Source organism: Macaca mulatta, chromosome X, assembly GCF_049350105.2.
Source record: "Macaca mulatta isolate MMU2019108-1 chromosome X, T2T-MMU8v2.0, whole genome shotgun sequence".
Classification (NCBI taxonomy): Eukaryota; Metazoa; Chordata; class Mammalia; order Primates; family Cercopithecidae; genus Macaca; species Macaca mulatta.
The window spans coordinates 150,823,521-150,848,028 of NC_133426.1; the positions used below are offsets into that span (position 1 = coordinate 150,823,521).

Below are 24,508 nucleotides of genomic sequence, written 5' to 3' on the forward strand. Positions count from 1 at the left end.
TGACAGCAAACATCGCCACCAAGGGCCCAAGTGTTCTTGGTCTCTAAGTAAACTCGAAAGGCAGCCTAGGCAATAAGAACTGGAACTAGTAGGTGAGTCCTAGGGCTGAACTAGATCCAGTAGGCTGGGATAGGGGTTGCAGCAAGTTACATACTGACAAACCAGCTGGTGCAGCCAAGAGAATGCTGGCATCACTCCTCCCCCAACCCCATACTGCACAGTTCATGGCTCCAAAAGCCATGACTGTCATGTCATCTGTCTGAGAAGTAAAGAGGGAAGAGCGGGAAGGCTTTTTTTTTTTTTTTTTTTTTTTTGACAACAGCCAACCACAGCAGAATAGGGAACTGGTCAGATAAAAGAGGACCCTGTTCCAGGCCCTAGCTCCCAGACATCATTCCTAGACACACCCTGGGCCAAGAAAAGACCCACTTCCTTGAAGAAAAGAACCTAGTGCTGGAAGTATTCATCACCTGCGAACTGAAGAGCCTGTGGTACTGAATAATGACAAGGATACCCAGGTACTATGAGATTTGCTGGCTTCAGGTAAGACTCGGCACAATACCAGCTGTGGTGTCTGTGGGACAAAACTTGTGCTTGAGCAAAGGAGAAGGAAAAGTAAAGAAGACTTTTTCTTGCACCTGAGGTACCAACACTGCTAGAGGGGTTATAGTACTAAGCAGGCTCTTGGGGTCCCCGATTCCAGGACTTAACTATGGATGGTATTCTGGGCCTACATTTGGCAAGAAGAGAGCCCACTGTCCTAAAGGGTGAGTCCCAGACCAAGTAGCATTCACCACAAGCTGACTTAAGAGACTTTAGGCCTTAAAGGAGCATTGGTGTAGTTTGGTAGTACTCCTCATGGTCAAGGGTGGCAGTGGCTATGGGGTAAAACTCCTGTGCCCTTGAAAAGGGGGAGAATGAATGGGAAAAACTGCATCTTGTGATGAGCGCCAGTTCAACTGCAAAACCAGAGAATACCAAGTAGACTTCTAAGGTTTTTTACTCTACTCTCTGTCTCCCAGATGTAACTTCTGGACCCACCCAAGGCCTGGGAGACTTCATCACCCTGATGGGAGGAACACACGTCTGGCTGGATTTGCTACCCACTGACTTTACAGCCCCAGGGCCTCGAGCAAACATATGGAGCAGTGAGGGAGTGATTAGAGCACAACTTGGGTTAGACTCAGTTCTGTGCTGGTTTCAGATCTTACCCAGCACAGTCGTAGTGGTGGGTGGCAACTGGGGTACTTGATTACTCCACCCTCAGCCTAAGGTGGCTCAGAACAGAGAAAAAGACTATATTTGTGAGAAAGTAATAAAAGAGAATAAGAAATTGTGCCTGGTAATCCAGAGAATTCTCTCAGATTTTGTCCAAGACCATCAAAGTGGTACCTTTATGAGTCTGCAAGAACCACAGCAGAAGCAGCTTAGATGACAACACCTAAGTCCTTTCAAATAACTGGAAACCTTCCAAAGAAGGTTTTTTGTAGCTATCTGCTACAAAAAAGGCCAGAGAGTGAAGACAACAATAATGACCTAACTCTTCAATGCCCAGACAGTGAACAACATTTAATAGCATCTACACCATCCAGGAAAACATGATCTTAACAAATGAACTAAACAAGGCACCAGGGACCAATCCTGGAGAAACAGAGGTGTGTGATCTTTCAGACAAAGAATTCAAAATAACTGTCCTGAGAAAACTCAACAATATTCAAGATAACACATAAAAGAAATTCAAGATTGTATTAGATTAATTCATGAAAGAGATTAAAATAATGCAAAAGAATCAAGCATAAATTCTGCAAAAAAGCAACTGGCATACTGAAGAATGTATTAGAGCTCTTTAACAGCAGAATGAATCCAGCAAAAGAGAGAATCATTGAGCTTGAGGACAGGCTACTTGAAAATACACAGTCAGAGACAAAAGAAAAAAAAAAAAACAATAAAAAACAATGAAGCATGCCTCCAGGATTTAGAAAATAGCCTCAAAGGGCAATTCTAATAGTTATTGGCCTTATAAAGGAGGCAGAGAAAGAGATAGAGGTAGAAAGTTTACTCAAATAAATAATAGCAAAGAACTTTCCAATCCTAGAGAAATACATCAATATCAAAGAAGAAAGTTATAGAACATCAAGCAGATTTAACCTAAAGAAGACTAACTCAAGGCATTTTATGATCAAACCCAAAGGTCAAGGCAAAGTAAGGATCCTAAAACCAGCAAGAGAAAAGAAACAGTAACATACAATTAAGCTCCAATACATCTAGCAGAAGAATTTTAAGTAGAAACCTTACAGGCCAAGAGAAAGTGACATAACAAATTTGAAGTGCTGAAGAAAAAAACTAATTACCTTGGAATAGTATATCTGCTGAAAATATCCCTCAAACATGAAGGAGAAATACTTTCCCAGGTAAACAAAAGGTGAGGGATTTCATTAATACCAGAACCATCCTAAAAGAAATGTTAAAGATAGTATATCAAACAGAAAGAAAAGGACATTAATGAGCAATAAAAAATCACCTGAGGGTACAAAACTTAATGGTAATAGTGAGTACACAGAAAAACAGAATATTTTATCACTGTAACTGTGATGTGTAAACTACTCTCACACTAAATAAAAAGATTAAACGACGAACTAATCAAATATAATAACTACAAAAACATTTCAAAACACAGTCAGTAAATTTACTTATAAATAGGAATGACAAAAGGTAAAATAGCAGGGGGATGAAGTTAACGTGAGGCTTATTAGTTTTCCTTTTGCTTGCTTTTTGTTTACACAAAAGGCATTAAGTTGTTATCAGGTTAAAATAATGGGTTATAAGTTAATATTTGCACACCTCATAGGAACTTCAAATCAAAAAACAGACAATGGATACACATTAAATAAAAAGCAAGAAACTAAATTGCATCACCAGATAAAATTGTTTTCACAAGAGGAAGACAGAAATGAGACTGAAAATAACAGGGTGGAGAAATATATTCCATGCCAATGGTAAACAAAAAACAGCAGGAGTCATTATACTTATAACAGACACAACAGATTCGAAGACAAAAACTATATGAAGAGACAAAGTCACTATATAATGACAAAAGTGTCAATTCAGCAGAGGAAATAAAAATTTAATTATATATGCACTCAATACCAGAGCATCCAGATATATAAAGGAGATATTATCAGAACTAAAGAGGGAGATAGGCCCCAATACAATAATACATGAAGACTTCAACAGCTAAGTTTCAACATCGGACATATTTCCAGACAGAAAAACAGAAAAAAATCAGCCTTAATCTGCACTGTATATCAAATGGATTTAGTAGATATTTAGAGAACATTTTATCCAAGAGTTACAGAATACACATTCATTTTCTTAGTCCAAAGACTATTCTCAAGAATAGACCATGTTAAGTCACAAAACAAATCTTAAAACATAGAAAAAAGTTAAAATAATATCAAGTATCTTCTCTGACCACAATGGAATAAAACTTGAAATTAATAACAGGAAGAATTTTAGAAGCTATACAAACACATGAAAATTAAACAACATGTTCCTGAGTGACTAGTGGGTAAATGAAGAAATTGAGAAGAAAATTGAGAAATTTTTTGAAACAAAGGATAATGAAAATACAACATATCATAACCTATGGGATACAGCAAAAACAGTACTCAGAGAGAAACTTATAGCTATAAGTTCCTACATCAAAAAAGGGCAAAAACTTCAAATAATTTAACAATGTACCTTAAAGAAACAGAAAAGCAAGAACAAATCAAACCCAATATTAGTAGACAAAAAATATAAATATCAGACCACAAATAAATAAAACAGAAACAAGAAAACATGAAAGATCCAAAAACCAAAAAGTTGCCTTTTTGACAGGAAAGAACAAAATTGACAAACCTTTAACCAGACTAAGAAAAAAAGAGATCGGAATAACTAAAATCAGAAATGAAAAATGAGACAATACAGCTGATATGCAGAAAATATAAGAATTATTAGTGACTACTGTGAGTATATGTGAATACATTGGAAAATCTAGAATAAATGGACAAATTCCTAGGTATAGACAACCTGCCATGACAGAACCAGAAAGAAATGCAAAATGTGAACAGACCAATGACAAGTAACAAGATCAAAGCCATAAGTAAACATCATACAGTAAAGAAAAACCTGGGACCTAATGGCTTCACTACCGAATTTTACCAAACATTTAAAGAAGAACTAATACCAATCCTACTGAAGCAATTCCAAAAAAATAGATGAGGAGGAAATACTTCCAAACTCATTCTACATGGCCAGTATTACCCTGACACTGAAACCAGACAAAGACACATCAAAAATAGAAATCTAAAGGCCAATATATCTGATGAATATTGATGCCAAAATCCTAAACCAAATACTAGCAAACCAAATTCAACAATACTTTAGCAACTTTATTCATCAAGACAAAGAGGAATTTATCCCTGAGATGCAAGGATGGTTTAATATATGCAAATAGATCAATGCAATATATCATATCAATTGATGCTGAAAAAGTATCCGATAAAATTTAACATCCATTTATGATATAAATCATCAAAAACCTGGGTATAGAAGGAACATATGCAACATAATCAAAACCCTACATGACAGACTCACAGCTAGTATCATAGTGATTGGAATAAAAAACTAGAAGTCTTTTCTCTAAGGTCTGGAAGATGACAAGAATGCCCATTGTCACCACTGTTTTTCAACATAGTACTGGAAGTGCTAGCTAGAGTATTCAGACAAGAGAATGATATAAAAGTGTATTAGTCTGTTTCACATTGCTATAAAGATCTACCTGAGACTGGGTAATTTATAAAGAAAAGCAGCTTAATTGCCTCACAGTTCCACAGGCTGGACAAGAAGCATGGCAGAGGAGGCCTCTGGAAATTTACAACCATGGCTGAAGATGAAGGGAAAGCTGGTACATCCTACATGGCTGAAGCAGGAGGTAGACAGAGTGAGGGGATGTTGCTACACACATTTAAACAACCAGATCTCATGAGAATTCATTGCAGATGATATGATATTATATTCGGAAAAACCTAAAACTCCACAAGGAAACTCTTAAAACTTATAAACAAATCGAGTTAAGTTGTGGGATACTAACTCAACATACATAAATCACCAGTATTTCTATACACCAACAGTGAACAATGTGAAAAAGAAGTAAAAGGAGTAATCCAATTTATAATAGCCATACCGGTTTTCCGGACCTGGCCGAGCAGGAGGCGCCATCATGGGAGTTGACATCCGCCACAACAAGGATCCAAAGATTCCACGCAAGGAGCCCAACAGCCAGGATATCTACCTGAGGCTGTTGGTCAAGTTGTACAGGTTTCTGGTCAGAAGAACCAATTCCACATTCAACCAGGTTGTGCTGAAGAGGTTGTTTATGAGTGGCACCAACCGGCCGCCTCTGTCCCTTTCCCGGATGATCCGGAACATGAAGCTTCCTGGCCGGGAAAACAAAATGGCCGTGGTTGTGGGGACCATAACGGATGACGTGCGGGTTCAGGAGGTGCTCAAACTGAAGGTCTGTTTGCGCGTAACCAGCCGGCCCGCAGCCGCATCCTCAGGGCAGGGGGCAAGATCCTCACTTTCGACCAGCTGGCCCTGGACTCCCCCAAGGGCTGCGGCACTGTCCTGCTCTCCGGTCCTCGCAAGGGCCGAGAGGTGTACCGGCATTTCGGCAAGGCCCCAGGAACCGTGCACAGCCACACCAAACCCTAAGTCCGCTCCAAGGGCTGGAAGTTCGAGCGTGCCAGAGGCCGACGGGCCAGCCGAGGCTACAAGAACTAACCTTGGATCCTACCCTCTTATTAAAAAGATTTTGAATGCTGAAAAAAAAAAAAATAGCCATACAGAAAATGAAATACCTAGAAATTAACCAAAGATGTGAAATATCTCTCTGATGGAAACAAAGAAAATTAAAGAGGACACAAAAAAGTGGAAAAAATTCTATGCTAATGGATTGGAAGAATCAATAATGTTAAAAAGGTCCATATTACCCAAAGGAATCTACACATTCAATGCATGAAATCTCCATCAAAATACCATTACCATTCTTCAAAGAAATAGAAAAAACAATTCTAAAATGAATGTGAAACCACAGAAGACTCAGAATAGTCAAAGCTATCCAAGGCAAAAAGAACAAAACTGGAGGAATCACATTACCTGACTTCAAATTATATTACAGAGACATAGTAACCAAAACAGTCTGGTACTGCCCTAAAAATGGACGTGTAGATATATGGTACAGAATAGAGAACCTAGAAACAAATTCACACACGTACAGTGAAGTCATTTATTACAAAGATGCCAAGAACGTATACTGGGAAAAAGACAGTCTCTTCAGTAAATGGAGGTGCTGGGAGAACTGAGTATTTATATGCAAAACAATGAAACTCGACCCCTATCTCTTACCATGTACAAAAATTAAATAAAAATGGATTAAAAAGTAGCTGGGCCTGGTGGTACGTGCCTGTAGTCTCAGTTACTCAGAAGACTGAGGTGGGAGAATCACTAGAATCCGGGAGGTGGAGGCTGCAGTGAGCTGAGACCACCCCCAATGCACTCCAGCCTGGGCAACAGTATGAGATCCTGTCTCAAATTAAAAAAAAAAAAAAAAGACTAAATACTTAAATCTAATACCACATACTGAAACTACTGCAAGAAAACTTTGGGGAAAATCACCAGGATATTGGCCTGTGTAAACATGTCTTGGGCAACACCCCACAAGCACAGGCAATCAAGCAAACATAGACAAATGTAATCTCATCAAGTTGAACAACTAATCTCATCAAGCTTCTGCACAACTAAGGGTGCAATCAACAAAGTGAAGAGACAATCCACAGAATAGGAGAAAACATTTGCGAGCTACACCTCTGACAAGAAATTAATACACAGAATATATAACAAGCTCAAACAACTCTATAGGAAAATAAATCTAATAATTCAATCAAAAATGGACAAAACATTTGAATAGACCTTTCTCAAAACAAGACACACAAATGGAAAACAGGTATGTAAAAATGCTTAACATCACTGATCATTGGAGAAATGAAAATCAAAACTACAATGAGATATTATCTCACCCTAATTGAAGTGGCTTATATCCAAAAGACAGGCAATAACAAATACTGGTGAGGAAGCAGAGAAGAGGCAACACTTGTACACTGTTGGTGGGAATGTAAGTTAGTTCAACCTCTATGGAGAACAGTTTGGAGTGTGGGGAAAAGAAAGAGATCAGCCTGTTACTGTGTCTATATAGAAAGAAGTAGACATAAGATACTCCATTTTGTTCTGTATTTGAGATGCTGTTAGTCTGTGACCCTACCCCCAACCTTGTCCTTGCAAGAGACATGTGCTGTGGTAACTCAAGGTTTAATGGATTTTGGGCGTGCAGGGTGTGACTTTGTTCCTAGATAAGCTAGGTATTGTCTAAGGTTTCTCCCCATGTGATAGACTGAAACTATGCTGCCAAAAGGTTTATGGAGATGTTTGCATATGCATCTCAAGGCACAGCATTGTCCTTTGAACTTATTCATGTCACAGAGGTTTTTGTTCATATGTCTTACTGCCGATTTCCTCTTTTTTTGGTTTAACCCTATTGTCCTGCCACTCCCCTGTCTTTAAGATGGTAAAGATAATTATCAATAAATACTAAGGGAACTCAGAGACCGGGGCCGACGTGGGTCCTCTGTAAGCTGAGTGCCGGTCCCCTGGGCCCCCGCTTTTCTTTCTCTATACTTTGTCTCTGTGTCTTATTTCTTTTTCTCAAGTCTCTCGTTCCACCTAACGAGAAACACCCACAGGTGTGGAGGGGCAGGCCACCCCTTCATTGGAGGTTCCTCAAGAATCTAAAAATTGAGCTACCATATGATCCAGCAGTCTTACTGATGGATATATAGCCAAAAGAAAGGAAACTAGTATATCAAAGAGATATCTGTACTCCAATGTTTGTTGCAGCACTGTTTACAATAGCTAAGATTTTGAAGCAACCTAAGGATCCATTAATAAGTGAATGGATTATGAAAATATGGTACACATACATCATGATGTTCTATTCAGCCATAAAACTGAATGAGATACAGTCATTTGCAACAACACGGATGTAAGTGGAGATCATTATGTTAAGTGAAATAAGCCAGGAACAGAGAGACACATATCACATGTTCTCGCTTCTTTGTGGGATTTAAAAATCAAAACAATTGAACTCCTGGTAATAGAGAGTAAAAGAATGATTACCAGAAGCTTTTATTGTTAGTGGGGTTTTGTCGGGGAGGTGGGGATAGTTACTGGCTATAAAAACATAGAAAAATGAATAGGACGTACTATTTGATAGCACAATAGGGTGACTGTAGTAAATAATAACTTGATCGTGTATTTTAAAGTAACTTAAATAATGTAATTGGACTATTCGTAACTCAAAGAATAAATGCTTGAGTTGATGAATAGACACTCCATTCTTTATGATGTGTTCATGTATTCATAAATAAATGTATGCACCTGCTATATACCCACAAAAATTTTAAGATAATAAAAATATTTAAAAAGTAAAAAGTAGAAAAATATAAAGAATTGTTTACTGTTTTTTTTCCATGAAAATCTCATGTATGCCTTGTTGATATAATCACCTGTATGCAAGGCCTATGAGCCACTTCTTTTATTCTCTTATCCCCTACAGTTTTCATTGTTCTTTCCTCTTCTCAAGCACAACAGGCACACTTCTACCCCAGGATGTTTGTAATTGTGATCTCCTTTTCCTAGAATCCCTTTGTTTCAGACATCTGCATAGGTCATGATTTTACTTCTTGCAGGTTTGTGTTCAAAAGTCACTGTATGAGTGCGGCCTTCACTGACCACCCAGTTCAAAATATTTTTTCTTTCTTTCTTTTTTTTTTTTTTTTTTTTTGAGACGGAGTCTCGCTCTGTCACCCGGGCTGGAGTGCAGTGGCCAGATCTCAGCTCACTGCAAGCTCCACCTCCCGGGTTTAGGCCATTCTCCTGCCTCAGCCTCCCGAGTAGCTGGGACTACAGGCGCCCGCCACCTCGCCCGGCTAGTTTTTGTATTTTCTGGTAGAGACGGGGTTTCACCGTGTTAGCCAGGATGGTCTCGATCTCCTGACCTCGTGATCCGCCCGTCTCGGCCTCCCAAAGTGCTGGGATTACAGGCTTGAGCCACCACACTCGGCTCAAAATATTTTTATTCCAGAATTTTCTATCTCCCTGTCTTGCATTTTATTTTTATGGTTCTCATCAGTCATCATTGTCTATTCAAAATACATGTTTTGCCCCATAATTATTAAGTTTGTATAATAGATACAAATATATCTAGGAGTGGTCTGCATTGATTTGGGGATGAAACCATTGCTAACAGTAAGTAGAGACAGAGAATGAAATAAATACAGTCCACAATTCAAATGGCTTCCAAATCACTACTACCCAAAAGAATGAATGCTACATTTTTTTCACTCTCATTTAACTAAACTAGCAGATACTTAGAGAACAGAGAGTCTAAAATACAAATTTCTACTATTGCAAGTTAGATTGTGTTTTATGGCTGAACCAAGTTCATAAGCAATCATTAATGTCTGCCCAGGACATGTCCACCACTAAGCTTATTGTCCTCAGTCAGCTAGTAAGGAATAGGTTAATATTAGTTGAGGATGTTACTACATTTTTATACAAATATATGTTCATTTAGTGGTTGCTTGAAAACTTTAAGGTAAAGTTTATTTATATATACATTTTTATTTATATACATTTATATAAAACGTATATATATATTTATCTATATATTCACTGGTATAATATCTATTTGCAATATTAATCACTGAGATGTGAAAGAATTTCCTTATCATAACTGGCAGCCCAAGAAAAAATGATCTAATGCAGAAAAATCTCTGCCAGATTTAGAAAGTGTGAATTCTTTCAGTATCATCTGATCAATATTAAAGTCAAAAAAGATTCTTCTGAGAAGATTCATCTTTGCTCATATTAAGCAGTATTTATTATACAAACACAGATCAGGAAAAATGTTCAGGTCTTGAATCTTGCCAAATGAAGACAGAAGCACAATTGCAACGGAGGACAATAAATAACAATGATAACACTGACCACCTCTTGCTGAATGCCTGCTGTGTGCCAAGTACGGTGTTAGAAACTAAGAAACAATCTCTCATGCAATCTTCAAACAACTCTGGAAAGTAGGTCCATTTTTCACCATATTATTTAGTAACTTGAAACTCAGAAAGATGAAGTGGTATATCTAAAATCACAGGCATGTGACAGTAAAAAGAGTAGCTGGGAGTATTAATTCATCCTCACACTATGAATAAAGACATACCCAAGACTGGGTAATTTATAAAGGAGAGAGGTTTAATTGACTCACAGTTCAGCACGGCTGGGGAGGCCTCAGGAAACTTAAAATCACGGCGGAAGGGGAAGCAAACACATCCTTCATCACATGATGACAGGAAGGAGAAGTGCCAAGCAAAAAGGGAAAAGCCTCTTACAAAACCATCAGATCTCGTGAGAATTCACTCACTATCATGAGAACAGCAGCATGGGGGTAACCACACCCATGATTCACTTACCTCCTACTGGGTCCTTCCCATGACATATGGGGATTAGTGGAAATACAATTCAAGATGAGATTTGGGTTGGGACACAGCCAAACCATATCACTGGGATTCCAACCCAGAGGTCTGGATTCAAAAACTAAACATTTTATTCTACATTATCTTCTAGGACACACTAAGGGGTCAGGAAACTGAGACCATTTGGAACTATAAAATAGAAATGACAGCATCCTAGTTGCATAACCACATTCTTTCCTGTAGGCCTTACTATCTAATAAGTCCATTGAGAGGTATGTGGAGAAGGTAGCTAGAAAAGTTGAATAATTTTTTATGTCTATAGATTCCTAGAGTTTATAAAACATTATTTAACACATTAGCTTGTTGGCTTCTTCTTATAATGGCAGGTGTCAATTCCATTTTCCAATTAAGTGAAGTGAGGCTCAGAGAGATTAAGGTATTTGTCTGGAGCCATTTAGAAGCAAGAACTCAAACCCAAACCCTCTGTTTCTAAAAGACTTTTATTATTATTATTATTTTTCCTGTCTAGTGCTCAGTTGTTCAGCTTCCTCAAAAATACATAAGATGCTATCTATTTAGAAATATACTTTAAACCTTTAAATTATTAAGATGGTTAAATAGTTTTAAATGCTTATTTTGTGTACATAAAATTAATTTCTATGCCTTTCAAATAAAACCATGTATGTATATAAATGTATGTTTACATATATGTATGTATATTAGTGTTTGTCAGATTCTTGAATCTAAGGGAATGTTTAGAGTTTTCTGTTTTAACGCTGTTAAGTTTTAGCAGTGATAGTAGGAGAATGAAATAGAATGAGAATAAAATGTAGCCATCTGCTTTGCAAATTTGAAACACATCTCTTTATTTTTAAAATGCAGTTATAAAATGCATTAATTTAAATCTGCAATATGTGGCATGCATTAGGAATAATACGTTTGATCATTAAAATGGTATATTTTATTATTCCATTTTGATTTCTATTTTATTATTTATTGCCTGTAGTTAGCAAAATGTCATTATGTTATCTCTAGGCAATTGTTCTTGCTTTAAAGAGAAGGTGAGGTTGCTTTTTGATACAGTTATATATCTTTAACATAGCTGCCTTATATTCACTCAATCTTGACATCTGGCTCACAGTACATATAATGTAGTGTAATATCATTAGGAGGTCTATAAATAAATGGTTGCTAAGGTTATGAAAATTTAAAAAAAAAAGATAGACAAGAGACCATAGTAGTGGCAGATTTCAGTGACACACTACATTTATTATATATTTTGCTATATTTCATGTTATAGAAAAATGTGTTATAATTTGTTGAATTCTGTTGTTCATTTCAATAGGCATAAGAAACAATATGTTTAATTACATTCAATGTCTCATTTTATGTTTCATTATTTTTCTGCCTAATTTATCATTTTGTCTTGCTCATTACTGCTTTCTGTTCACTTTAGATAACACATGTGGAAACTCTGAGTTCTGCAGTGTCCTCTGAAAAATATTAGTATAAAAAAATTCCTCTGAGCAGGTCTACCTTAGGTTATACTGAATAGTATTTATTATGTAGAACCATTCTGTCCAATTGATAGTTAACAGCAAACTATTTTCTGATCGTGTTCTATTAGGACTAATTTAAAACAAAAGCATAACTCTGATCTTAGGATAATTCAATGTTCTCCTGCTATTTCCATGGATTTATGGCCATTTTCTCTAGTGAAATTTTCTGTATTGAAAAAAGCATCATTTTTTTTTCTAGTGGGTATATATGCCACAAGGTGAGAGATTGGCATTTTCAAACAATATTGAAATAAAATGTATAAACAATGATAAAAGAAATATAGAATCATGCACAAATACATCATTTAAGGAAAAGGGTATTCGTTCTCAATGATCTTGATAGTTTTATAGAAGTATAATCAAATATGTATTCTGGTTCTGCTTTTAGTTAGTTGGGTGACTGTGGGTGAGTCACTTCACTGTTTCTAGACCTTTTTTTTGTTATTTGAAACATAAGGAATTTGGCCTTCATATAAACTAATGCTCTTACCATTTGTGCATTTTATTTGGTCACTTAATCTCAATTTCTATAGACGGATTAGAGCAGAAAAACAAAGAAGACACAGCTTTCCATGTAGAACAGGTTCAAAAAATATTTGTTGGCCGGGCGCGGTGGCTCACGCCTGTAATCCCAGCACTTTGGGAGGCCGAGGCGGGCAGATCACGAGGTCAGGAGATCGAGACCATCCTGGCTAACACGGTGAAACCCCATCTCTACTAAAAATGCAAAAATTAGCCAGGTGTGGTGGCGGGTGCCTGTAGTCCCAGCTACTTGGGAGGCTGAGGCAGGAGAATGGCGTGAACCCGGGAGGCAGAGCTTGCAGTGAGCCGAGATTGCGCCACTGCACTCCAGCCTGGGCGACAGAGCGAGACTCCGTCTCAAAAAAATAAATAAATAAATAAAAATTGTTGAATGAAATAACAATCTGTGTTGAAAGTGGAGTGGTCAGCCCAAGTACCCTGCTCAGAATAGATTTACCATTGGATGCCTCTGGGTACAGCACACACATTAGTGTTTACATAAGTTACTGGTTACCAAGTGCTCACAACTTCTCGTTACTTATCATATGACATGGCTTGACCTGACCATAGTTAGGCCTGTCTTCTCCCCTTATGCCACCTCACATGTAAGCAAGCTCCAAGGTGGATAATGTCTTACGAGAGAGAGATTTCTTGTCGAAGCACTCTGATTTTGCCCAACTGCCCACCCCCAGCACTGGCTCCCTGTTATAAAGTTTTTATGAGCCCTATTACCACTCCCTACAAAAGAAATGCCTTTCTCTGTTTAATTTTGAGATACTTGCAGATCCTGACATTGGAGTTTCCTCTCAATTGCAATAGTCATTTGTAATATAGTCTCTATTTACATCCAGTTTTGATGTGATGCGATACTAGGCAAGTAAGCTGATCTTTACAGCTATATCATCTTGCCTCTGTGATAATTTAGATTTGTTTATTGTGGCCTTTATCTCTTGACCTCGCTGAAAGTCTGTTTTGAATATTTTGTCTTCCTCATGGACAAATATGTAAACTGAGTCTATACCATAAGGTCTTTTCAGTATCTCTAAAATGTGAACATTTCTGAAGCATTCTTCTCACGTGATTCTTTAACTTTTTTTTTCCAGAAACTGTTTGCTCATTCTTTTCTCATTTGGTTTCTGTAATTTGAATATATGCATCTAGGACTTTCTTTTAAATTTTTCTTTTTTTAACCATTCCACTTTTTCCTCCAGTCACTTCCATGGCTTAAGTATACTGGTAAATATATATTTCCCATCCCAAAACAATATATGTATTTCTATTTTCCCATCTGTCAGGATTTTATATGTACACATATTGGAAAGTTGTTGGGCCTCTTTGTGGCCCAGTTGCAGGCTATGGGACAATGAGAAGCCACAGAAGAATTAGTTGATCCTGTGAGAAAACAATGTGCCTAAAATAGGATTAGTTGAGACCTCTAATTGAGAATCACCCTCTCCTTAGTGTTCCCATAAATTTATTGAACTGAGTGCTGTGATTGTTGGTGGCTAGTCAACAAAGGAAGGCTCTTCATAGCCCAAATTCCATTATAAAACATAGTTATTATCATTTGGTTTATCTGCTTTCATTTTCATTTTATCTGAGCTTGCATATCCTTACTGTCACAATTTACCTTGTCAGTCACTAACCAGTGTGTTCCTCCAACAAATATGTGGCCACTAGGTAAACCTTTTCTAATTTAATTCTATTTAATGTAATGATGATGTTTTAAATAAAAGAAAGAAATATTTTAAAGAAACTATAAAAGCATATGTGAGAGAAATATAACAGAAAATCAATATAATACTAAATAATATAGGAGAGACTGTGAGTAAATATAGAAGGATTGTGAGTGAAAAGAGTGATAGAATGTGAGTTAATAAAGAAACATAATGCAAGGAATGAGAAAATCAAAAATAAGAATGAAGCATAATCTTCAATACTATAAGAAAGTAAAAATGAGTAAAAGCAATGAGCCTGAGAAAATAAATACATAAACATGAGAAATAGAAAAAGTTAATACGTAAAAATAAAATAATATGAAATAAAGTTTAATGTGGAAGGGGTGAGACACTAAAATAAAATTTGATAATGAAAAACAATGAAAGAATAAGAGAAATGTAGAGAATATGCTGACAATGTGAGATTAAAAATGAAAATAACACAAAGTATCAGAACATTTATACCGAAAAAGTAAGAAAATAAGTAGAGTATGAAATAAACTAAGGGGCCATGGAAAAAAGAAAATAAGAGTGTGAGATAATATCAGAATGGGGACAAGGATGAGAAAATAGCATGGGTGAGAAATGAGACAAAAATAAAAGAATGAGAAACATGAGGAAGTAAGAGATTAAAGAAGAGAATGAGAACACAGACAAATGAGAACACTTTCTTGAGTTCTCTCATATTTGAAGTGAGAAGGGGAGGACTAATTCAGGTGGCTTTGGAAACAAATTCAGGGGCACCAACCAAGAGGGGGCCGGGACAGGTGCGGTGAGGGTCAAGAGCTGAGCTGCTGCTGGGCCAGTTCCCAGGCATCCTGGAACCAGCTAGAACAGGCATCTAGGCAGGGTGCTATAGAGGCTCCAGAATACCAGGAAGGAAGAGAGTGGGCAGAGTGAGGCAGAGCAGAGAAAACTTTGCCACTGCTCTGGAGTCTGGAATTTTAGCTTAGCAAAGGTGAGTGAGAGTGGGGGGTGGGGCCATGAGGTGGTATAATGATTTATTTTCTTGACTGTAAGGTTTACATTTGCTATAATTTGCTAACCTCTAGAGTCTGGCAATTTGAGCAGTAGAGATCTATTACAATTTATTTACCTTTACCATGCAGTTAAAATGTTTGTTATAGTTTAGCTAACTGATCAGCAAAAAGGCTCTCTACTTTGTAAACTCCTATCTAGCCTCATCACTTCCTACAATGAACTGAGAAGCACTGTTGTAACATAGACAGGGTTGTTTTAGACACTCTGGGACTCCTGTCACCAGGCAGAACACTTACCTTCAGTGCAAACAGGTTTGATAAACTCAAGATTTATTAAGGGTATCCAAATTGGAAAGGAAAAAGTCAAACTATATTTAGAGAAACCTGAAGACTGTACCAGAAAAAAAAAAAAAAAAAAAAAAAAAAAAAAAAAAAAAACCTGGTAGAACTAATAAACAAAGGCAGTAAAATTGCAAAATACAAAGTCAACATACAAAAATCCATAAAAAGCAAACAATCTGAAAAAGAAATCAGGAATGCAATTTCATTTAAAACAGCTACAAAAATATTTAGAAATTAAATTAAAGAGATAAAATATATCTGCAATGGGAACCATAAAACACTGATGAAAATAACTGAAGAGGACACATACACAAAAATATATCTCATGCTCATAGATTTGAAGAAGTAATATTGTGAAAATGTCCACAGAACCCACAGTGATCTACAGATTCAATGAAATCCCCATCAAAATACCAATATCTTTATTCTAAGGTATAGAAAACAGCATTCCTAAAATGCATATGGAATCATGAAAAATCCAAAATAACCAAAGTAGTCTTGACCAAAAAGATTAAAGCTGCAGGCATCATACCGCCAGATTTTAAAGTGTAACAAAAAGCCACAGTAACCAAACAGCATGGTACTGGTATAAAAACAGATATATAAACTAATGGGAAAGAATGGAGAACCCAGAAACAAATTCATGTTTTCACAGCCAACTGATTTTTGACAAAGGCACCAAAAACACTCTTTGGGAAAAAAAAGTTTAGTAAATGGTGCTAGAAAACTGGATATCTATATGCAGAAGAATGAAACTAGACCCTTTTTTTTTTTTTTTTTTGACCTTATGCAAGAATCAATTCAAAATGGATTAAACACTTGACATTATGGAACTACCAGGCTTGAAGCTTGAACTACTACAAGACTTGAAACTATGGAACTAGCAGAAAAAAACATTTGGGAAATGTTTCGGGACATTGATCAGGGCAAAGAGTTTTTGGGTAAAACCTCAAAAGAACAGGCAACAAAAGTAAAAACAGACAAATGGGTTTATATCAAGATAAAATGCTTATGGGCAGCAAAAGAACTATCAACAGAGTGAACAGACAGCCTACAGAATGAGAAAAAGTATTTGCAAACTGTAGATCTAATGAGGATTAACATTCAGAATATACAAGACACTCAACTCAACCACAAAAAAATACAAAACCCATTGAAAAAATGTCCAAATGATCTGAATAAACATATCTCCAAAGAAGACACACAAAAGACCAACAAGTATAATAAAAACAATGCTCAACATCACTAATCATCAGAAAAATGCAAACTAAAACCACCCTAGTTAAATGGTTATCTCACCCTAGTTAAAATGGTTATTTTCAAGAACATGAAAAATAGCAGAGGCTGGTGAGGATGTGGAGAAAGGAGACCGTTTATACACTGCTGGTGGGAATGCAAAATGAGTACAGTCACTGTGTAAAATAGTACACAATTCTTCAAGAAAACTAAAAATAGAACTATTACATGATCCAACAATTCCACTGTTGGGTACATATTTAAAAAAATCAGTATCTCTAAAAGTTATCCACACACTCATGTTTATTGCAGCACTATCCATGATAAATATTCATATTTATATATAAATACATTTTATATATTTATATTATATATTGTATATTTTATATATAATATACAATATATAAATTTATATATTATATATTATATAATTATAATATATAATATAAATATGTTTAAAATATGCATATTTATATATTTAAATATATTATTTATATAGATAAAACATATATTACATATAGATATATATATATTTAGTTTATTCTTGAAAATGGTCCATGGACTAAGAAAATAAATGTGTATTCTGCAACTCTCGGATAAAATGTTCTCTAAGTAACTATTAGACCTATTTCATATACAGTGCAGATTAAGTCTGATTTTTGTTGTTTTTTTGTCTGGAAGATATGCCTGATGTTCAAACTTGGCTGTTGAAGTCTTCATATATTATTGTATTGGGGGCCTATCTCTCTCTTTGGCTCTAATAATATTTTCTTTATGTATGTTGGTTCTCTTGTCTTTGATGCTGATATGGTTTGGCTGTGTCTCCACCCAAAGCTCATCTTGAATTGTAGCTCTCATAATTCCCATGTGTTTTGAGAGAAACCCAGAGATAATTGAATCATGGCAGTGGTTTTCCCCATACTGTGTTCGTGGTAGTAAATACGTCTCATGAGATCTGATGATTTTATAAAGGAAACACTTTAGGCTTCATTCTCATTCTCTCTTGTCTGGCACCATGTAAGATGTGCCATTCACTTTCCACCATGACATTGAGGCCTCCCCAGTTACGTGGAACTGTAATTCCATTAAACTTCTTTTTCTTTATAAATTACCCAGTCATGGGTATGTCTATGTCACCTTCAGTTGATTATCTATTGGTGGTCCCCTATTCTGCTGTGGCTGAGCTAGTATCCAAGAGTCAAATCAAAGTTCTCACCACTCTTCCCTGTCCTCTCCTCAAGTGTAAGGCAAGGGGTCTCTTGGAGCTATGAGCTCTGTAGCCTGGGTTTAGGAAATGGGTTATGCCAGTACTCCCTTGTCTTCCCCAGCGGGAGTCTCAGTATGTTGCCTAGCCCCCAGTCAACTGTCTCCGGGCCTGGTTCAGCCCTACAACTCACAAACTTGTTGCAGTCCTTGTGGCCTAAACCACCTTTCAATTTATCTTAGACACCGAGAGCCCTTTGGCTCTAAGTGGTGAGGTTTGCAGGTACTCGCGTTTGGAGCACTATAATCAGTGACACCCTTCCAGGTAAGGCAGTTTTAAATGCTCCCTACCTTGATATTTAGATTCAATGCAATACCAATCAAAATTTCTACAGGCATGTACAAGAACTGATAAGTCCATTCAAATTTTACATAGAAAATGGTGCCAGGAAAACTGGATATTCATATGCAGAAGAATGAAACTAAATATCTATCTATCACCATGTACAAAAATTTGTTTAAAGTGTATTGAAGACATAAACATAAGACCTCAAACTATGAAACTACTACAAGAAAACTTCAGGGAAAAGGTCTGGGACATTGATCTAGGCAAAAATTATCTTGAGTAATAGCATACAATCACAGCCAACCAAAGCAAAAATGGACAAAACATATCACATGAAGTTGAAAAGCTTCTGAACAGCAAAGGAAACACTCGACAAAGTAAATTGACAACACATGGAAAGGGGGAAAATATTTGCAGACTGCCTATCTGACAAGAAATTAATAACCAGAATATATAAAAAACTCAAATATGTTTATAGGCAAAAATCTCATAATCCAATTAAAAAATGGGTAAAATATTTGAATAGACATTTTTTTAAAAAAAGACATTCAAATGGCAGACATGTGAAAAGATGCTTAACATCACTAATCATTAGATAAATGTAAATTAAAACTACAATGTGATGTCATCTTACCACAATGAAAATGGATTTATCCAAAACACAGACAATAACAAATGTTGGCAATGATGTGGCGAAAAGGGAACCATCGTACACTATTGGAAGTGGAAATTAGTACAACCATTATGGGGAACAGTTTGGTGGTTCCTCAAGAAAAGAAAAATTGAGCTAACATATAATCCAGAAATCCCACTGATGGGTATATACCCACAAGAATCGAAATCAGTATAGCAAAGAGATGTTGACACTTTCATGTTTGTTGTAGCACTGCTCACAACAGCCAAGATCTGGGAGCAACCTAGTGTCCATCAATAGATGATTGGATAAAGAACATGTGGTACATATACACCATGGAGTACCATGCAGCCATAAAAAAGAATTAGATCCAGTCATTTGCAACAACATGAATGGAACTGGAGGTCATTATGTTAAGTGAAATAAGTCAGGCACAGAAATATAGTCTTCCCATGTTCTAACTTATTTGTTGTAGCTAAAAATTAAAACAGCTAGACCTATGGACATACGGAGTAGAATGATGGTTACCAGAGGGTGGGAAGCATAGTAGGATCATGTGGGTGAACATAGAGATTGTCAATGGGTATAAAATAAAAATAGAATGGATGAATAAGATCTAGTGTTTGCTAGTAGAACAGTGTGACTGTAATCAATAACAATTTAATTGTACATTTTACATTAACTAAAAAAATATAATTGGATTGTTTGTAACACAAAGGATAAATGCTTGAAGAAATGAATACTCCATTTTACATGATGTGATTATGATGCATTGCATGCCTCTATCAGGGTGTCTCATGTACTCCATTAATATATATACCTGCTAGATACCCACAAAAATTAAAAATAAAAAAATGTACATAGGGACACATTGACTCCAAGATAGTAAAGTTGCCAAGATACTCCCTTAGAAGAAAAAGCTGGGTAGATCTAATCTTCAAAATATGAAGAGTTCTCATAAAGCTTTAGTAATTAAAAATGTGTGGTATAATAATTGTTCTTGCTCCACTGTAACTTTTGTGACCTTTTTCTCCCCTTTGCTCACTCCACTCCCAGCTATTCTGGCCTTCTTGCATTCTCATCCCTAATGAACTTTCTTGCTTGCTGTTCCATCTGCCTGGAATGTTGTTTCTTCAGAAATCTGTATGGCTCACCCTCAAATCTCCTTCAGGTCTCCACTAAGAGAAGTATTTCCTTTTCAATCTTATTTCAATATCAACCCTGAATCAACCTTGAACTCCCTATCCTCCTTCTCTGCTTAATGTTTTTCATAGCATTTGTCACCATTTGATATTTTACATATTTAAATTATAGATTGCCCCTGACTTATGATGGTTTCACTTAGAATTTTTTGTCTTCACAATGGTGCAAAATTGTCAAGCATTCAGTAGGAAGTATACTTCAAGTACCCATACAATCACTTTCTTTTCCATTTTAGTACAGTATTCAATAAACTACATGAAATATTCAACATTCTAATACAAAATAGGCTGTGTGTTGAATGATTTTGACAAGCATAGGCTAATTTAAGGGTTCTGAAAAGGTTGAAGGCAGGCCACGCTAAATTATACCATTTCATATATGTATTAAATGTATTTTCACTTACAACATTTTCAATTTATGATGTGTTTGTAAGGATGCAACCTCGCTGTGAGTTTAGGAATATCTGTATAACTTTACTGATGCTTTTCCCCACTAGAATATAAACTACAGAAGGACAGGTATTTTTGTCTCTTTTGTTCATTAGTGGGTTCTAATCGTCTAAAAAGTGTCTGGCACATAGGGGTTACTGAGTATTTGCTGAAGGAGTGAGTGAGTGACTGGACGATATTGGAGCAGAGATTAAGTGAAATGAAAATGACAAAATCCAAACACAAACCCCAAAATATATAAAATTTTGATAGATGACAAAGGTAACAATGAAGATCATTAGGGGAAAAATCAAAATTAAATATGATCAATTTTGCCACAACAACTGATTATCCATATGAAATAAATATAAATGGCTCCAAACCACACAGAAAAACCCACATAAGATATATGAAATACCTAAGTATGAAATGCAAAACTTTAAATATCACTGAATAAAATATAAAATTCTTTTTATAACTTAGGTAGAAAAATTGTTCTAATGCCAGACCACTAAAAAGAAACAGTATTTTTAAAGGAAAAATTCACTATATTAAATTGCATTAAAATTAAGAATTGATATTGACTCAAAAAAGAACTATGAGACAACTAAAAAATCTAATCACAAACTGAAGTAATATATTTGTCACAAAATAAACAAAGAGTTAGTTTCAATAATATATTTAAATAACCTGAGAATTAATTTAAAAACATATCCCAGTTGAAAATAAATGAAAGTATGATAACTATTTATGCTTAACATAATTAGAAATTATGGACATGCAAATCTAAAACCACAGCAAGACACCATTTTACGTTCTCTAGATTAACAAAAGCCAAGAAGCCTGACAGTTCTGAGTCCTGGGGAAGACCGGTAATCACTTCTCATACACTGCTGGTGCAAGAAGAAATTGCTATAATCACATTGAAAGCCAACCTGGTCTTATCTTTTAAATTAAATAGGCTCATACTCAACAATCTGGTAATTCTACTGATAAGCTATATTGTACAGAAAGCATTACACCTATGAAATAAGATATGTATTCATAAAAACATTGTACATTATATCCTATTCCCCCAACGACAATAACAAAAAGTAAACGTTAAAAGCTACACAAATATCCACTGCCAGAATACACAAATAGTAGCACCTTTTCTGAATGAAATAATATAGAACAGTGAAAATGAATGAACTGCGGATCACACATCAACAGGGATGAATGATGTTGAATAAAAAAACAATGTTATAAGAGTACACACAGATTGATACCACTTGATTTAAAACTTAAAAAAAGGAAAATTAGCACTATATTATTTACAGATTCATATAAAACATCGTTAGTATTGAACTATTCAAAGGAATAAAAAATTTTCCGAATAGTAGTTGCCTCTGGTAGGGCATTACTGTGGGCTAGAACTGTGTCAGAGACAGATACATCAAACACTATTGGTAATTTCTTATTCTGAGATTGGGTAGTGAATTAATGGGTGTTAGTTTTATTATCATGTTTCATAATTTAAGCATAACAAATTCTTCTGTGTGTTTTGAATATTTTGAAGTGATACCGTTGTTTGATAAAAATGTCTCAAAAACAAGGATTTCTGTTCAGCAAAATATATACACAAAGTTATCATATATTGACAGATTGGGAGAAAATATCTTCAATGCCAAAGTCTTATAAGGGACTCAAATATAGACTACACAAGATACTCCTCAAGTTAACAGTAAAAACAAAATGAGGAAAACTAATACAAAAATAGGGAAAATACAAATAATGAAGTAACAGAAATGAAAAACTAAATACATTATATGAGTAATTAAAGAAAAGCAAATGAAAATGAGCTAACACTTCTGTACTATTGTCAAAATTTTAAAGTCTGATAATACCGAATATTGATGGGTACCATATACCCATGTGTACATGGAAGTACAGCAATTTGGATAGCAGTCTGGGAGTACTTAGTGAAATTAAGTACACACATACTTTATGACCTGGCAATTTCCACTCCTGGAATACTACTTCAAAGAAACACAGAAGCAGAACCATAGGAGGATATGTATAAGGTTGTTCATCACAGAGTTGTTTGTGATACTAGAATTTGGAGGAAACCCAACTGTTCATTATCTAGGAAGTAGATAAACAAAATATGGATACATACTATGGAATACTCTACAGCAGTAGAATCAATAAAATAGATGTCCCGTGGCCACTTGGGTAGATCTTTGAAACATTACACTAAGTGAAAACTATGGTATCTGTAGCAAAATACCATTTATATAAATTTTCAAAGTACAAAAATAATGTATTCTTGTGAAAAACACAAGATTTTAAAAAAAACAATGAATTATCTCATGTTCTTTCTCTTACTCAACAATCCTTATTCTTGTGAATTTTGATTTCAGAACAGAATTGTTTGCTTTAAACCAAATGATAACTTACCTATGAAATCTACCTCTTCACAAGAAACGGACTAGTCAATAATATTGTCTGAATTATTAAAGGATGGTGTATAAGCTTCTCTACAGTTGGTACGTGGTGTAGGAATAAGAGAGAAAAAACAGGCTGATGCAGGGTTACATTAGAGATCACTGTCCTCAGAAGAGTAAAAGAACAGACTGAGTTAAAACAAAACGACGTGAAGAATCTTGGAGGTTTCAAAGACACAGTTCATAAAACTTATTATGGAACAGGTCAATGCAAATTATGCATTGTGTTTTATACAATGTATTTTCATGTGAAACCCTCCCAATGAATTCTATGAGACAGCAAAGGCAGGAGTGCACACCTGTGTGGCTCTTTTTGGATTTAGTAAGGCTTAAATCATCAGACGCTTTCTATGAAAGTGATCTGCTAACTTCACTAATTGGCCAATATATTAATAATAATTGTATTGTAAAGTCAAAGCTACATTGCACCTTATCTAACAGTTTTGCAAATTACTTTTACCTGTATTGATTATGAAATCTTAAAAAAAAAAACACACACACAAACTTCTAGGTTAGGCAGCCTATTGTCACCCCCAGTTTATAGAATTAAACACCATATCCCAGAAAAGTTAGCATTTATCTAGTAAATGACAAAAACATCAATTTTCTGACTGGACAGGGAGAAATCTTGGAAGTACTCATTCAGAAAGCAGGTGTCTGTTCAGTTGTACAAGCATTTTTAAGACAAAAGGAAGTAGCCAAAATTGAATACATATGGAAAACTGAGCAAAGCATCCCCCAAATGCTCAATTCTAACTTTGCTACAACATATTAGAGAATTCGGTAGACTGTTGAGTACTTAGAAACTCAGTGAAGTTACCAACTAGTAAAGATAATTGGCAATACATTGTCTCCTGTTTTAATATTACCATCACATATCCTGAGTAGGTTCTAAAATATTAAATTAAGAATGATGCTACTCTTCAAGAAGATATGCAAAAACGAAAAAAAAAAAAGTTCTCTTTTGTGTGTAAAATTTCCGCTTGGTTCATGTTTTATTAAAATTAGCTAACTATGGCACTCATATATTTCTAAAAATATAACTCTGGAAAACCCTGACAAAGAAATGCTGCCCATACTCAGTAAGTGACTATTTATCATAGATGAATAGATAGTGCTTATATTTTCTTTAGTAATTCTAATATAATTAGCTACTCAAAGGGGTTATATGTTTTTCAGAACCATTCCAATATGTAATTCAAATGTCCTTGTTTTAAAGTTTT

At 35.5% G+C, this 24,508-nt stretch overlaps 1 pseudogene; it reads left to right on the plus strand.

Annotated features, from left to right (window-relative positions):
- Window positions 1–5,230: 5,230 nt before the first annotated feature.
- LOC701763 (large ribosomal subunit protein eL18 pseudogene) lies at window positions 5,231–5,873 on the plus strand (annotated as a pseudogene).
- Window positions 5,874–24,508: the final 18,635 nt, after the last annotated feature.